The following is an 18,472-nucleotide window of genomic DNA, read 5'->3' as shown; positions in this document are numbered from 1 at the left end:
ATTTCCAGAAAATTGTTGCACCTCCAGGGATACTCTATTAATCTCTGGAAACGTAATATTCTAGAAGGTTCAACATGCTTTAAATAAAAAATATATTTACACAGTGGAAAAATAAACCCTTCATTCATCAGTTCTTCCGTCATTAAGGACTTTCACAAAGTATCGACTACAGACTGGAATCTGAGTAGGTCAGATTTTCGGTTGATGAAGGTTTAGTTTTCCAGGCAGCATAGCGATTATACAATAGTATATATAATAGCTATAGCTATTATATATACTATTACTATACACTATAGCTATAATAAATATACTAGTAATAATATATAAGCTGGGAGTAATATAAACAACGTATTTTCTGCAGACCTATGAAAATTAAGTTTGGAAAAAACAAGTAATAAACTAAGGTCAAATAAAAAGCACTCTAAGGTCAAATAACAGAGCATAGCTTTGGTATAAATACGATGTCTACGATCGTATCATACACATAGAATAGACAACAGCATGGGTATGTCGGATGTAACCTGGAGGGCGACGTGGACCGTGACTATCCCCGAAATACGGCCACCAAGTCTACGCTAAGGCGATGATGACAAGAGCAAATCAGGCAATTGCCATGGATGTTGAAGACCCGGAAAATGAAGCCCTGGAAAGATAAGCGGTAAAAGGAAAACTCGGCGAGTGTGGAAAGAACGCAGTTTCCCTGTCCCAGCAACCAATGTAGTTAAATGCGGTCGAGGGCTCTGATCTCGTCCCATCCCCAAAACTCCTCACCGTGGGGGGCTGATGACCTTGTTCCCGCGGGACCCCGATTCTCGGAGATGGAGAGATCTCTACATCTACATCTACATCTACTCAATACCCCGCAAGCCGCCGCAAGGGCGTGTGGCGGGGAGGGCGTGTGGCCTCTCATAATAATGACCTCGTAAACACAACACCCAAATTTTTGTTAAATTGTGATGGTTTTTAACCAACCAACTTCAGAATTATCATCGCTCATTGGACTTGTCAAATAAGTTCCGGACAACCACACCCGGAATGAAGCCAACTTTTAAGCTGCGGATTCCCGCGATTTGACCACCCTATCTTTGAAAGGCATTGTTCGGTTAATTTAAGAGTTGCTTTGGGGATTATGTAGGAGGCAGGAGTTCTTGGTGTGTGATTCTCGCTGGTTCCCTCTCTCTTTCCTTCATGGTAGGCGCCTTCCTCATTCGACTCATCCCTGCCTGTTATCAGTGAGGAAGTACAATGGAGCCGTTGGAATTTTCCCTTTGCTCCGATAGGCCACTGGATTTACGCCATCGTACGCGGAAGGAGAAGGTGAGGTGGTACTCATTGATCTCCGAAGTAAATAATATCTTCACGCAAAAACAGCCGGCATTGGCTCCGGATGTATTCTTACAGAGGCTCTGATCTGCATCAGCGCAACACTCCGTAAGCTTCGGCGGGGGTTGTTAGAGCACCAGCCATTCATTTAAATTTATGTCAGCTAATAATTAAAAACTCATGAGTACATACATTCCTATACACATCATGCAATAATTGGTATTTTTTTGCCTATATCCTTTCATTTCAGTGATTGCGTTAATACGAGTGTATTCGGGAGCTACGGTTCGATATTGTTATGATTGTGTAGTGAAAGGGAGGTTAAATACTTGAGATGCACTAAAAGCTTAAAATTTTACATCAATATTTTTGGTGAATGCATCTCAAAAGAAATAATTTAGGGTAATGGCCTTTTTCAGGATGTCAGCAACAATTTTCCCATTTTCTCTGTTAAAACATGTGTAATTAGAAGTTTCCTTTATATTTCTATGATGTAAGACCGAAATGGTTTTGGATTATTCTCTAAATATTCTTATAGCATTTGTCTTTAAAGGCACGTGAGGCTATGAACATAATCTTTTGCATTTTTGCTCAACACTAAAATTATCCCCCATGAACTCTTCAATAGATTTTGTCATTACTTTAAAACTGTTTTTAAGAGCTATCTCATTGGATGGATTACCGTGACAATGATAGCATCGGGGAGACTTCCCGTGAGTGATTTGCGCATTTATATTGTGAGTAGAAATCCTTTGGTCCTTTTTTCCTTGACACATTTCAAAAAAGTAATATCCATAAATATTGCAGATGGAAAGAATATTTTAAAAATGATACTATTTGAAATTTTATTGCATAAAACAAGATTGATAAATGCCTAGTGAAAGCGTGGAGGCGTACATTCTGTGGAGTTCGAGTGTATTCAATATTTGCACTAATGCGGGCCCACTAGGGATAGCTGCAGCAATTTTAAAGGATATCGTGTGGAGCCTCTCCGCTACCTGTAGGCACCCATCGGGGTCAATTCCGTCAGATAAGTTTGGAGACGTGAACCTGATAAATCAACACTCACATAAAAGAGAGGCGAGTAGGAGGGAATATTTTTGAACGGGTATATGACCTTTTTTCTGTATCACAGGAAAGGCTATTCCAACGGGTAATTTCAATTATGTCTATAGAAAGGAAGAAAGTGAATTTAACCAAAACAAACTCTCGTATATCCGAACTGAGCTTTCAAATGACTCTTTTCTAAACGTTCAAAACCACAGATGATATTTTGAAACTAAAAAATAAATTTCTCCCATCACCAGAGTAGTACCCATGGGAAGCCTCGACTTTATTTTACTGTCTCGAGGACCACAGCTAAACCTGAAGTTGGGGGTCACATAGCCCACCGTTCTGTGACCATTCAGCTGTGACTTCTGAAATTAAAGCCACAACTAAGGCCTTAAAGCTATCAAATAATAAAAGGATTGCATGGAAAATTGATCCACTATTCTTACAGATATGACAAATTATATAAAAACGTTAGTATTAAAATTCAAAGTTTTAATTATTTAAAAAAAATCCTCCGATAGATAACGTGAGAATGTCGCAAACCATATTTTAAAAAGAGTTTACCACCACCATTTAAAGGGAAGCACCTTATCATTTCCCAGTGAGGCACTCGGCGAGCTCTAACGGACGAGGGACAGTTGGGAGCAATGTGAAGATGAAATGCTAACCCTTAATTGTAGAAAATTAATTATTTAAACACTCCCCTGCCGTATGCCAGAGGAGGATTATGCTGGAAAACTAATACCCGATGACCCATTTGGAATTAGGAAGTCTCATGAAATTACAAAGTCCATGAGCCGCATGCCAAACAGCGAATGCAAATATTATGGAGAGAAAGAGAAAGCGAGAGGGGAGGGAGAGGGAGTAAAATGGCGAACGATGCATACGCTCACTTCCAAATTACTTTACATAGGTATGCCACGTGATCATGTCCCCCCACCCCTGCTCCCTTTCTCATCTCTCAGGACCCTCCTGAAAGCTTTTTGAAAAATCTGGTAAAATATAAATATGCCTTGCAAGGATAATTCCGTATTTTCCCCACAATGCGTCGAACTAAAACAAGAAAAGATGCAGACGCGAATATACAAGTATTACTACTATGCGACATTATCCTATCCTTGGGACGATTTTTACCGTGTTTGCCTGTCGATTTAAAGCATATAACGAACTTTATCTAAAAATAAAATGTCATAATCTTTAAAAAAAGGTCATCTATTATTTCTAACAAGATGTCCTTTTCAAAATATTTGACTTTCTGTGTTTTATTTCTTTTTATTACCATGTTATCAAGAGCAAATTTTGAATCAATGATAGCTGAAATACCTGAAATAGAAAACTCAAATCGTTCAGGTTGCTCTCCGTCTATGGTGCTCTTTCCCTTCGATCTAGACCCAATGCGCCACCCAACGAAAACCATTGAAGTGGGGTTCAAAATGAAAATAAACTTGCCACGTTGGTGGCATCCATTAGAGAAATATTCAACTTGTCGTGAAAAATCTTAAGATCCGTCACATGATCATGAATCTCACGCCATGGAATTCTCCATGAGAATTCTTATTAAATAAAGAGAAATCCATTGGTAGTCCTAGAATCACCCGGCCGGACCTCGATATGGCGGTAGTGGTTTGTATAATATCACGGTAGTAGAAAATACGCAATCTATAAAGCATATGTTTCAAATTTCAAGACTCCACGTAGCTTAGTATTTGTTTGGCAGCCATCAATAGTGAGCGTTTTCAGTGGTTTTGTAAAAATGGAGAAAATTGGTCATTGTTATGTGTTACAACACTTTTATTTGAAAGGCGTCAGCACAACCAATATAAAAGCTAAACTGGATTTTTCTCTGGGTGAGTCTGCTCCTTCGTTTACAGCAGTAAAATATTGGGGAGCAGAGTGCAAACGAGGCCATACGAGCTGTCAAGGCGAGCATCGCATTGGTCAACCAAATGAGGTCAACCAACCAAACCAACCAAACGACTCCAGAAACGGTGAAGAAAATCCACAAAGCGATACTGAATGATCGTCGACTGAAATTGCGCGACCTAGAACATATAGGAGGCATTTCAAAAAGTGAGGTACGTCGCACATTAACTGAAAATTGCGAAAATTGCGAAAATTGAGAAAGCTGTGTGCAAGATAGGTGCCGCGCTTCTCGAACCACACTGGAGCAAAACCAGTGTCACGAAGATGTTACAATTGAGTGTTTAGCAAAGCCTCACAGCAACAAAGCAGAATTTTCGCGCTGTTTCATAGCCAAAGATCCATTACTTCACATCAAAACAATGGATTCAAAAGGTAAAATCACCTCCAAAGATGGCGAAGACCGTTTCATCTGCAGGCAAGGTCATAGCGTCGGTTTTTTGGGATGCGCGTGGGATAATTTTCTTTGACTATCTTGAAAAAGGATAATCTATCAACGAAGATTATTATGCGAACTTATCGCGACGTTTGACCAAAGAAATCAAGCAAAAGCGGCAGCATTTGGCTGAGAAGAAAGTGTTGTTTTATCAAGATAATGCACCAGCTCACAAATCCGATATTGCAATGCCAAAATTTATGAATTATAATTTGATTTGCTACCTCATGCACCCTATTCGCCAGATTTAGCCCCGTAGGATTATTTTCTGTGAGCAAACTTGAAAAAATGTCTCGGTGGTCAATGATTTTCCAACCGTGAAGAAGTGATGTCGGCAGTGAATGGCTATTTTGAGGAGCAGGTCAGTTCTTTTTATGAAAAGGGTATTGAACTTAATGAACATCGATAGGAAAAGTTTACAGAGCTGAAAGGAGATAATGCTGGAATATAAATACACTTTTTTCCAAAATTTTTGTGTTTTCTTTGTTGGGTCGGTTACTTCTCGTGGCACCACCTTACACTTCATAGGGACACCATACTCAAACGAATGGAACATGGAAACATCAAATGCAAATATCTTCGGCGCATACTGGGTTCAATACGTATCATTAAAAATTTATAAGAAGTGGCAGCTGATTTGAAATAGCATAGCTCCGAAAACGAGCATCCTCTAAAGTAAAATACGGCCAAGTACACAGTGTGTGGCCATTTAATATCGGCTGATACACCCAAAATTATGTTTTATGACCAAAATATTACCATTGCAAAATATACTGTATGATCGTATTAAACAATTTACGAATGCAGAGCTATGGATCAGTTTTACTCTAATTAACACCGGAGACAATTTGACGGGTCTCCAGAGTGATGTGGATTTAACTTGTTAGGCACTGACCTAAAACATATCATTTTAATTGGAAGACACGCACTAATATTGCTAGGAGGAAAAAACATTTGGAGGAAAACCCTTCTCAAGGATAAATGGGCGTTAACCACTCGAAATGTGGTTTTCCGCCGCGTGATTAAAAAATAAATCGCGAGTTTCTTGATAGTCCAAAACAGGTGGTAAAATTGGACGGCGCGAACGCCTGGGTCAAGGGTTAAAATTTTGTGTACGGACAACTCAAAGTCATAATACACAAAAAGAAGGAAAAACAGTGGTTCAAAATAACCCTTTATCTCTTTTCAATGCTTGTGGTGAGGAATATTAGATTACTCATCACTTACGAGTTGGTCGCAAAAGTAAAATTCGTGACACGCCATGTTATACGTGTATATATATGTAACTAGCATAACACGGATGACAGAGATGGAATATTTACTTTGAAGAATAAGCCTTTAAAAGTGGGGCTTTCTCAGAAAAACTATTATTCCATTAATCGTTTTAAACGTTTAGATATATTTCCGTCGTTTCATTGTATTTTTTGAGTCGGGAGAGAGGGGACTTCCGTGGTGGGCTTAGTATTTCATGAATACTCTCTCAGAGCTCTTGCCACTGCGTCGCTTAAAAGGGTCACTTTTAATTTTCATATCCGCACTTCGACTGCCACTGAGTCGGACATTATTTTCCCCGGGGATTCTCGGTGACCGGTTTAATTAGGTCACTGTAAATTAGCCCCGCGTGAGTAAGCAAATCTCCTATCATGAAATAGGTATTCGTTGAATCAACTTCAACGATTTTTACTCCTGTTCGTTTTCCGGATCGTCCTGGAAACGAAGAGAAGACCGCAATGATGAAGCGATTGAACTGTTTCCATCCAGTTATCAAATAACTAATTCCCACTAAATTACATCCTCAATTTGCACTCAAGCTTCTCGCTATTGGCAAACAGTTCATCTTTTAAGTCAGCTGATATCATGACGATTATACATTGCACGTATGCCATGTTCTTTAGACTGAAATTAGATTTCTGCTTTCTAATGCCTCGCAAAATCTAGAATTAAATATACACCTTGACATTTGAAATGCCTACATTTTACTTTTCTTATTAATCTCTAATATTTAATGTCTCCATAACTAACTTTGCGTACAGGGGTTTTTATTTTTCTTCCACGTCAAAAAAACTATGAAATGATTACAGGCTATTTATACTGTTGATTTTTATTTCGCTCAGTTATTTTTTATCGGAAAATGGACTGTTGAAGTTTTCAGGGAAGTATTTGGATAAAAAAAATTGAGAAGGAATCGGAAGAGTTAACGGCGAGTTCTCCTTGCTCATTTGAAGAGGCGAGAGGACAAAAGATTCTTTCCTGCATTGGTGAGTATAATGCAGAAGAACCGAAATGAAAGCCGATTATGGATATAATCCGAGACCCAAAAAATTTCGACAGGTATTATGGCCCTTTGTTTTATCGCATTATAGGAAAAAATATAAAAAATACACATTTCTCGAGATTATAGACTTTCACTTCACTCCGTCATTTCATTTTGCGCACATTTATTCATTCCATTCACAATGAATTCCCGGCGGCTCTCTTATCTTCGCGGGAAAAAAGTTACCTTAAATTCTCCTTTTCCGATTATTCCGTCTGCGAAGTCATTTCCACAGCTGCAAAGCAGATAATCCCTTTTTTTGTGCATCACTCCATTCCATGATTGCGCCACGAGACACATGCGATTTCATAATTTCGCACTCGCCGCTGCTCAGATATTTCCGGCAAAACACTTGCGTGTCTCGCATTAATTCGATCGCGCGTCGCGTTAAAGCATAGCGGGCCACGGACCAATCGGGTGTCTCTCCTTCTGTCGCGGACGCATAATTCTCCAAATCAGAGGGAACAATGATGCAAATAGGGATTTTAAGCATATCCTGTTATGAGGACCAAGTAAATTACCAAGAGGCATTTGCTGAAAGAAGAATGTTTTATCTGAGCGTGCTCTAAATTTCCGATAGAGTTTCCCGAACGGCTGGTTAAAACAGAATTTTCAGCATGGAAATTTTCAATTTTATTTTAACAAGCAGTGGTTTCGAACATGATTTATGTCTTATGATGGGAAATATACCTAATTTCGGCGATACCAATAAAGGAGGATTACGCATCAGTGTCATTTGGTCTGAGGCGACATGGCGAGGAAGTAACTTCATAACCCTGAATGCGAGCTTTGTACGACATGAACTCTATCCTCATCCATAAAACTTGCCTTCGGGGGAATTACGTTGATGATCACTTGGCCATGAGGGCAAATAGTAATTTTTTTTGCCGTCGGGAACATCATTTACACCTTTCGTGCGAATGACTACAATTCCAGTCCCGTTTGGAGACGAATTGCAATGTGATTATCACCGGTGTACGCCTCTGACGGTAACAGTTCACTTGGTTATCCGCCTCCAGACATGGGCCCATAGCCGAGCTGCTCCTCCCTCACTTTACATTCAGTCTTCAATTTTTACTTCGCTCGGTCTGCCACGGTGGTTTGGTCTTGCTAGGTAGGCACTGGGTAGTGCGAGTAGTTCAATGGATAGAACGTGCAGCCACTTACCTAAGGGCCTGAGTGCGATTCCCAGGGAACCTTCAACTTCACCCAAACGGTGCGACTTTTCGGGGACCAGGGTTTATCCAGGGCAACCATAGGCGGCGCAGGGAAAACACTGCTCCCCTCTTTTTACTTTGATGTGTGAATTTCACACACGCCTTTGAGCTTAGCACATACTAGGTTAGTTATACCTCCCACACCAACCTTCGGGTTGATCACTGTGGTGGTTATATTAATTTGTATATAACTTCGATCCACTATTTGGCAGATATTTGGTATTTATTTTTCTTAAAACCAGCTTGTTGAAATTCTCTAAAAATTAAGTACTACGTTTAACGACGATTTTGAATTCATATAAATGTAATTTTTACTGGAAAATATGCCGAGAAAAGTGACGAAAAAAGAAAGAGCTATTTAAGTAAGTATACTAATATTATTTTAAGTATTTCCCGCAATTTGTATGTCCTTGCTCATTGGTTTTCCTGACCATCTGACTTACTCGGGGCTCGAACAAGTCGGCATCAACGGATATTCCCTCATATATTCATTTCCTTTATTGCCAATTCTTCAAGTGGCTCCCAAAGATAAACGCCACAGAAAATAATAATGAATAACTTTTCCAGGTTCGGGTTGGAAGAGAAAGGGATAAAGAAGAAATATTGAGCGTAGCCCAAGAGGTTCTCTACCCGAGACGATATTGCTCGGGGTGGGAAAGGAGTTCGGAATTTGAGTGGCGAGCAAAACAGGGATGATGGCTATAATAGGCCACTGCGGAGAGAGGAGAACGAATAGGGGAGGGCGCTTCAAAGTTAAACATTCCTTGCTGGATGGGGGAGCATACGGTAGGGCGAGTAAGCGTGCATCTCATCATTTAACTCGATGATCGGAGTGAAAAGGCGATTTTGAGATCAAACGCCTAAAAAGAATTGGTAAGCGAGGTTTATAAATTGAGAAAAAATACTATCGATTGGGGAAAAAATGCGTTATGTGCGGAGAGCAAACACTATGACGTGTCTCCGATAATTCGCACCACCCCTACCATTTCACCATAAGGAATTAAAAAATATTGTCCTCTGGGATGATAAAGCAACTCGTTCAAAAATAGATTGATCATATCAGGTACAAAAAGTCTCTCCACCTACTTATGCAGTGTTTACTTATAGATGAAGTTCATCAGACCCCGTATATTTATTCACAGAATGTGCACGGAAAAATTAGCTAACATAAATATCTTGAGGATAGAACCAAACAGAGAAGGAAAGTGGTAGTCCAGTGGTTAGAGCACTGAGCTACTGACCGTAGGGCCTTGTTATGATTACAAGGTCAAGCCTCTGGGTACCCTAAGCTTAAGCCAAGCTGTAATTATATTTTTCAAGGTACCAGAACTTCCTGGGAAATCGTAGAGGCACAGGGAAAGGATTTGGCCCCCTACCCTGACATGTGAACTTAACCAGCGCCGTAGGGATTAATACTAGGTAAGCTCTGCCCTTGCCTGTATAAACCAACCTTCGGGTTGATTACTATAGTTAGATAAGGAGAGGCAGAAGCACATATACAAGCAAAACACACGCATGTAGCGACAAATATTCCCCTGCTCGCCGTCTTGAAGGCTGAATACGAGAGATAAAGCATCACACGCACAAGAAAGCGAGGGCAATGAAGTTTGGGCGAGGGAGGGGGTTGGAAATCCAGTTAAGAATGGTGAGGGGTTGGGAGGGAAGTAGCGACAGTCAAGGGAATGGAGACGAAGGAAGCGCGGTGCTCCCTACGACCGGGCCTTTCTTGAAGGGATCTCGGCAGCCACAGAGATGGTAAGTGGGGGAGAGGTGAGGCAAAGGAAAGAAATTGAAGGTGACAATGATGGTTGTAGTAAGAAATTAGTTTAAGTATTGGATGAAGGATTTGAGAATGAAAGTGCTGACGGTGAAATATATGTGCCAATTTGCGAATTGGGGGGTGGAAAGACATGAAGGATCAGAATATTACCAACTCCAGGGTTCGGATTTCCATTTAGTTTTATGGACGGATAGCCAGTCAATTAATAATGCGATAAAGCAGTCTTGGATTTATTTTTGTATCTTAGGCATATCTATTGTTTATTTTGCCTAAAATGCATCATAAAATAACTTTAATTTTCAAAGGGACCAAAAGAAACTGTCTCTACTAAATCAAATTATTAGATAAACATTTAGAAATTGACGGTACAATTTATCATCTCGGCAGAAAAAAAATGCAGATGAATGCGTGGATTTTTCGTGTTTAAAACATTTCTCAAAGGAGTTGAATTGAGATTAGATTAGTTGGAGAATTCGGAAAATTATTTAATTATTTAAAAATTGTTACGACCTTGACCTCAGAAACAACAATTATTATATGGGACTTACATCATCAAATATAAAAGTCTAACCTGAGGAATAGATGTAAATATTTTTATAAGTGTAAAATATAGGAAAATGTTCCATTCAAAGAATTTAGTTGGTTTAGCTGCGTAGTTTAACCCTAATATAATTTTATTTATCTTGTAGATTAATTTCAAGTGTACTTAATATATATTAATATAAAACTTTGTTTCAAGCAGTGAGGATTTGAAAATGTCTCATTTCTCCTATCCAAAGGAACTCCTTTTTACCTCGTGTCGTGTATTCTCACGAGAACCTAAATTAAATTAACACATTTAAAATGGATATTGTGGAAGCTAATTTATGCCCCCCCAAGTCACTGTGAGAGCAACGCGGATTTAATTTAGTTTATTTTAAAATTCTTGGTGGAGATATTATTTGCAGTTTTCAGGTAATAACAGTAATAGCTAAAATTATGATTTTTTCACAGATTGAGCGTGGTTAATCATTCAATTAAAACATTGCAAAATGTAAGTCTAGTCGTTTTACCGTCATTGAAATTAAGAATTCACGTTGAGAACTTGACAAGCGTATCGTTCGGAAGATGATTGCTGCGTATGAATCTTCCCATGATTCCGTATGACTGGTGGAAAGTATAAAACTAGAAAGTCTAATCTTCACGAAATTTAAAAAAATTTATATCCCAAAAGGCTTCAATAACTATCGTGAAGTTCACTCACCCATCTTCATTGAGAACAAATCCCGGTTCGCAGTTACCTTCATTCTACTGACAATTATTCCCTTGTTTTCTTCTAGCCAATGTAACCATGAAAACAAGGTTCAATTGAGCACGATATGGAGGCTTGGATTTCGTTGGCTTCGCTCGATGCCTTTCAAATAAATAGCCACCTTTTGCTCAAATTCTATCTAATCTACCAAGTCAAATTGTAAATTAAAATTTAAAGGAAGAATTAAGTTAAACTGGAGTCGTAATTACTTGTGTCGAAATTCGGCACCTGCTATTTATCAGTCTTCCCTTCAATTGAAATAATTAAAGAAAGTAGCTCAAAAAATGTATTTTAGCATTATAATCGATTTGGAAATGGAAGAGGAGATAAAATGCGTGACAGATAGCACTGCTCCCCAACGTTCAAAAGAATATCACTAACGTAATAGCACAGATCAAAATAATGCGAAAGAAATACGATTCGTAAATTGGTTCCAATATCTGTAACTGATAGCATTGTTGAGTGAAAAGCGTAGAGCTTTTTTGGTTTTTTTGAACACCTGTCAAATTCAGATGCTCGAAGTGAAGGAGCATTTACTTTTTTGTGTTGTACTTCCGATGCATTGGAATAGTATATCGATTGGTGCATCGGGTTTCAGCATCATAAAGAGGTCCTCGATAGGATTCGCTGTAGTTGGTCCTCACGACGCAGATTATTTACTGAGGGGAAAGAATCACAGCGACCCTTAAATATTTTTTTCATACACTCTATAGGCCATCATACCTAAAAATTAACAATTGAAGGTTACGCCAAAATACTATACTCAATGTAAAGTGAAGAGTAAAAGTGAAAAAAAACTACTTGGAAATCATTGTTCCTAGTTTTGTTATTCCCATTTTTCCATTCATTATTTCAACCCCATTATATTTTAAAGGCTATATATTCATTTTGTTAACAATCTCAGAGATGTCCTTCGTCGATAAATTTAGTATTATGTCATTTAGTAGTAAGTTCTTCGTATTATATGCATTTAATAAGGTGCTCCATTATTCTTCGGGTTCTTATTTATTAATTGATGTTAGGAACATTTGGTTGCAATTTATAAAATCGAAATAAATTTTCTAAAAAACCTTATAAGGTCTTATTAAATACAAGATCAAGAGGTTCTTCCCATGAGACTCTTTATAGCAATACATGATTTTCTGAAAGTTCATTTACTTTGATAAATTTGATCTCTCAGTTTATCATTAACATCATATTATAAGGAAAAGTTTTTCTTTAAAAAAACGTCTGCTTTTACACACAGACTACAATCAAAACAGTGCGTGGCAGAGGGTGTAAGCACCAGGTGGTTTGGTGAGGATTAAGAGATTATATTGAAAAGAAAGAGTAAAGGGAAAAAAACAACTAAAAAAACCCCAAATAACTTGAAAATTTATAAACATGCTGAATGAAGATTTAATTTAAAACAAGTGTCAATTTCACTCAGTAAAAGCTCTTTGTCATACGAAAAAAAGGGAATAAATATGAACCGCAATAATTTATACGACAGGCCTCCACCATGCCAAGACAAGTCACGTAAAATGGTCAATCTCTATGAGATGCTATTCCTGACAAATTATTAGTTAATAACTCTTTTGCATGGCTATACTTTTCATGGTGATAATTTGTTTTGACTTGCAAGATAAATCCAGGATAATATCCAGGCAGTTATATCATGCAGTGAGAATTTGAGTTCTTCATCAATTTACCGTAATTATATTGTGGGAGACAAATATTAACATATCTAGATCATATTACTTCATTTACCTCATCATTATAGTAAAGATTTCTATTATCAGCTTAAAAGCTCCGAATTTCCCAGCTACTATGTACTGGCCCACATTAAAGTTTTTAAAGCTATAACTTTTCCTGAATGTTGCCTCAACATAAATATGATCTTGAGTGTTTCGAGAAACATCGTCTTCCTAAACATACCCCGATATCCGAATTTATAATTTTAAAGAACTCTTTAGAACTCAACATATGTCTGCTCATCCAGGCCCTCCATTTCCCGAACGCCCGTGAACTGCCTGAAACAAGTACAAGTTAGGAATAAGATCCCTCTTGTTAACTCCTATAGTCTACCCTACGTTCAGTCAGTTGTACCATTTCTTGCCATGGACCAGTGAATAATTAGATTCTTTATTGAATTCGCGCTGGCAGAGGTTACTTTGTAGATGCGGGACATTATCAGAAAATTAATATTAACTAAATTAGAATCCATATATAACAAACTGTGATTTCAAACTATAAAGTTTATAATCGGTTTATAAAATTATCCACTTCTTCAAAATGATAGAGTCATATTTTTCCCTAAATTATTGAAATATTTACTCTCCACCCTCCGTCTGAATGTGGGCTCTGACTTATAGCAAAAATATCCTTAAACAAACTACCGATAATTTCATCTCTGCCCATTACACAGGTTTAAAAGGGACATCTAATCCACTAAACAAGTATGAATGAAACAAAAATTAAATCTGAAAAGCTTGTTTCCTATCGTACATGGACGCCACTGTGTAAATGGGAATGACAAAGTCTCATTTAATTTTACTATGTTTACACCAGCAGAACATGAATTAACACGAATGCACGTAGAAGAGACGGAGCTAATTCACAGAACTCAGTGATGCGACACGCATCTCTTCCGTCTCTTGATCATATGTCAAACATTTAGCTAACAACGACGTATTATAGTAAGTAATAATAAAAAAAGCGAATAAAATGCCTAGGTACTAAATACGTTTTTGTGGATTAAGGGTAAATATGAGAATTTATTGTTCAGTGGTCACCTATTTCTCTCATGAATACCTTAATTTGTTTCGAATCCTAGAATATTCGAAGGCAATATCAATAAAAGAAAACATAATAAAGAAGTGTTTCAGAAGTCACCGTATTTATGAAAGGAGAATTGGGTTAATTTTATGACAACTCTAGTAATTATTTAAAATATTGTATTTATGAAGTTCAGTCGAATTATATAACTTTTGATTTCTATGAGCAAAAGATTCACATAAGCGTCTGTCAAAAATATGTTAAAGTCATATCGTTGAGTATAATCAATAAAATATTATATTCTACCGACAGGAAAACAATTCCATTAAACGGATTTATGTTATTCAAAAATCTACATAGAGCGGGATTCACACAGAGAATAATGTGAAATGGAAGCTAGCAGAAATCAAGGCTCACGGTTATTTAAAAGGCAACTGAAAGAAACATAATTTAACTCCTTCCTGGTATTGAATTTCAATTAGCGATATTACCTCCGGACTGAGACCTTTGATAGGAAAAACCCGAAACTATACCCGAAAAACTACACAAAATAAGACCATAAAAGTGGATGGGTATGATTTTGTTGGGGTACTTTCCAGTCATCTGCCGCTGATGAAAACTTAACGCTTTTAATCCAATATTCGTACCAACGAACAGACATTGAAAAAATCAAAAGCTACCCATGATCCAGGAAGGGAGTGTATTTGGAAATAGTTAATTTATCCACTTGACAATGCAATTATAACCTGAAATATACATAGAAACGTAACTGTTTGAGCATAAAACAGGAAAATCAACTGCTCGTAGATATACTTGCTCATAGGAACAGCAACTCCTAATATCAGAATATTGTATGATTGAAAAATTCTGAGGAACTTGACTGATGGATAATTGAAAAAGACACACTGCCCATTTATAAGGATTTTACGGCTAAAAACCTGAGGGATAATTGTTTCAACAATCATAAATTAAAGAGCTTATTGGAGAGTGTACCCAAAAAATATAATTTTCCATTGGAGAATGCATTAGAAAATCCCTTATGTGACACGAGAAAAGATTGCCAGTTAATTAATTAGACAATTCAATCAATCATCTCTGGTTAGCTGTCACTTCTTGTAAATGCGCGTAGTAATCATGAAAACACTGTCACAATATTTCCTTAATTGAAGAAGAAATAACTGAAAGAGGACTCTTTTGCTGCTTTAAGGAGGAAAGATTTGGCCACAATGAGATGTGTAATTCATTCTAATCAAATACTAAAAGAACTATACTATAAAAAGCTTTCCTTGATGTATCTACTATTTCTTGGCATACTGCATTTTGAATGGCCATCAGAGTTTTAATCGGCCGCCTTTGAAATGGAATACCTTTTTTCCTCGTCAAGAGATTACGTGAGAATTCAAAATTTTCAATTATGCCAATTCGTGTATAAAAGATAATCGTTGATAAAGATGGTATTACAGTTTAATGTGTATTTAGACAGTGTGTGTTAACATTTTTTAACGCAAAATTCAGGTTGTGTTGCCGCACCCCTTGTCTCTCAAGCCTTTCAAATTTCCTTGAATTAGCTTCCTAGGTGGCCGAGAATAGAAGGCGACCTTGCATTGAAACACGTTTCTTTGAGATCCAATAGAGAGTATGCAATAATGTCTCTTCTTGAATTCCAAAACGCTAAAAACTCTTAGCAAGATGGGACATATATAGCATAATTAAAGAATAAATATGTAAAGAAAGCCGACCTTCCTGAAAGCCAGGTTCTATTCACGCAGAAGTTACCCACAGTTTACAACATTAAATCTCTTCAATAATCAAATAGCTCCCAGATAATTCGGCTGGCCGTATTTCTGGTCAAAAGAAAGAGAGAGAGAGATGACCCCAAAAAGCTAAGGGAATAAATATTTTATACATTGGCAAGGGTTATAATGAATAAAACTTTAAGGAAAAAAGTTGAACAGGAATGAAAAATAATTGATTCAACTTTAAATTATTGTCACAGAAACCAAAAAAAGGAGATTCTCGTAAGACCTCCCCTTAAAAATTATTCTCCAACAAAAACTGTTTGACCATCTCATTTCAACGTCATTGAAAACTTTCAGGACCGAAATGGTTTGCATACTAAACATCATTGATGGGGTTGAAAATTTCGTGCGTAGGACATAAGGAATCCAAATTTGACAAAATTTAGTGGACACAAACTTTTCACTGGGGTGGGAAAAGGAAAAAACTAAAAAAAAGCAAACTGAAGATATAAACAAAAGTAAACCAGTTTTACTGAATACGGAAGAACCCTAAGCAAGATATTTCCGAAAAAAATATTTGAATGTTCAACTCCAATGTGCCGGAATGATCTTACCTCGAGCTTGAACAATGGGGAGTAGTCCAGTCCATACCACATTCACGTTCTTCGACATGCCAACTGAAACGCGTTTTCCTTCAATAGCTCACTATTATTTTCCAACTGCTTCGGGGATGAGTTCTGGAATTCGTCGGAATCATAGCCCTATAAAAGGAATAAAATTGCCAAGTTATGAAATCTCCACTGTTTCAAGCAGTATTCTTGCCAATAAAGTCCTTGATAAACGAATGACCTAATAAGAGAACAGGAATTATTATGAAAAGAGTACTTTTTATTATCATATAACCACAAGGATAGGATCAACGATATTTTATTCAGGCCGTTCACCACTGTAGTGTCTCACGTAAATTACTAAAAATATAAAAACGGATTTAAATTTTGCATTTTAAAAATTACTTTGCTGCATTGATAAAGAGTATTCCTATATTGCTATTCCTATTATAAAAGATACATATTTATTGCTAGCTACTCATCAAATGCGAAAATTTCAATTATTTCAGCTTAAGTATGACGAAAAGATAACGAGCCGATAATAAACGACGAGTTTCCTTGGAATGATTCAAATCCAAATTGGTTCGAGAAATTCATACCCGAAAATATAAATATTTCTTACTAAAAAAACAAGCGGGGGGACTACGGCCGAGAAAGCTAGCTGGCCGCAATACTACTTCAAACTGAAACACTCTTGCATTTTTTTGTTGGTAAAAAAAATTACTGCCTCCGCAGCGTAAAATTATTTCCAATGGCGATAAAAAAATGACAATGTACGTAATATCCACTAAATTCCGGTTCATTTAACCGGTGGCGCTTGGACAATTTCGAGGGAGATGAGAGCATTCAGGTCTCCTTCCCTTCATACAATTTCTTTAAATGGGCCGTAAAGTCGTGGTTGGAAGACGTGACTTGCATTCTTGAGGAGGATCTCCCGACAGCCACGCTGAGCCTCTCCGTATTCTCTCCCGAGGGCTCGACATCCAAATCATCTGCTACAAATATCCCAGAAAGATAAGAGCACGAATGCCGGAGAACATTTGCTAATTCTTTAACAAGGAAAAGATTTCTATCTCTATGCTAGCATTCATTTTACATACCATAACAAAGAACTACGAACCAAAGTAAAACGCTTTAGTTTCTATATAATTTTACCAGAAAAATGGAAAGGATATTAAATTATAATTATTAAAAATAAACTAATTATTTGAAGTGCGAAGTTAAAAGTATTTATATGAATAAAACATATATACGTAAAACCTTTATTTCTGATACATCAAGAATTTTCATTCGATCAAGTTCCACAGCTTTCGTAGGAGAAGTAAATGAAAAGTTAGCACTGGTGGTTTCTCTTAATAAAACAATGTTTTAGGTGCCCGAATAAAAATACTTACGGTCTTCATAAGAAACACATAAAGGATAAAATAACGCTGACAGGAACCTGTACAGATTATAAATTTGATATTAACCATATGATAGTATCAAATGCAGTTGTCTGAATGATCCACGCAAGTCAGATGAGGCCTGGGGAGGAAAGAAAATGTCTTAAAGAAAAATTACATATTTTAAAAGGCTATGTTGAATTTTTCACAATAAATTGATATCATATAAAAATTGTATGCATTTAATATTATTGAGACTTCTTTGGACAATCAGCAAAGGGCAATTTTAGTTGCTGAGCCTAATACTCATCTCTCCTCTGCCACCTATGCTTTGTTATACTCTAAATAAATATCCTATTGGCCGTATTGCATCACATCCTTATCACAAAATTTCGATGTGTTTTATACTTACACATCTCAAACTTCTGAGAAAATCCTAAAACACGATAAGCCTGCACTGATCTATTTTATTTGGGAAGTTAATAAGACAATTTATTACATTTTTTCTTTAGATTTTATCCTTATATTTCTAAGAGAAATATTTTATTAAAAGATCTGTGTATAATTGTAATTTAACTATTTTTCAGAAAAATAATATAAAAACTGAAAGAGATGGAAGGAATATAAGGATATATAAAAAAAACTGAATGGT

The sequence above is a fragment of the Hetaerina americana genome, unplaced genomic scaffold (genome assembly GCF_022747635.1).
Source record: "Hetaerina americana unplaced genomic scaffold, ioHetAmer1.1.p SCAF_14, whole genome shotgun sequence".
NCBI classification, from domain to species: Eukaryota; Metazoa; Arthropoda; class Insecta; order Odonata; family Calopterygidae; genus Hetaerina; species Hetaerina americana.
The sequence above is the reverse complement of the archived record's forward strand: the minus strand, read 5'-3'. Positions refer to the sequence as shown.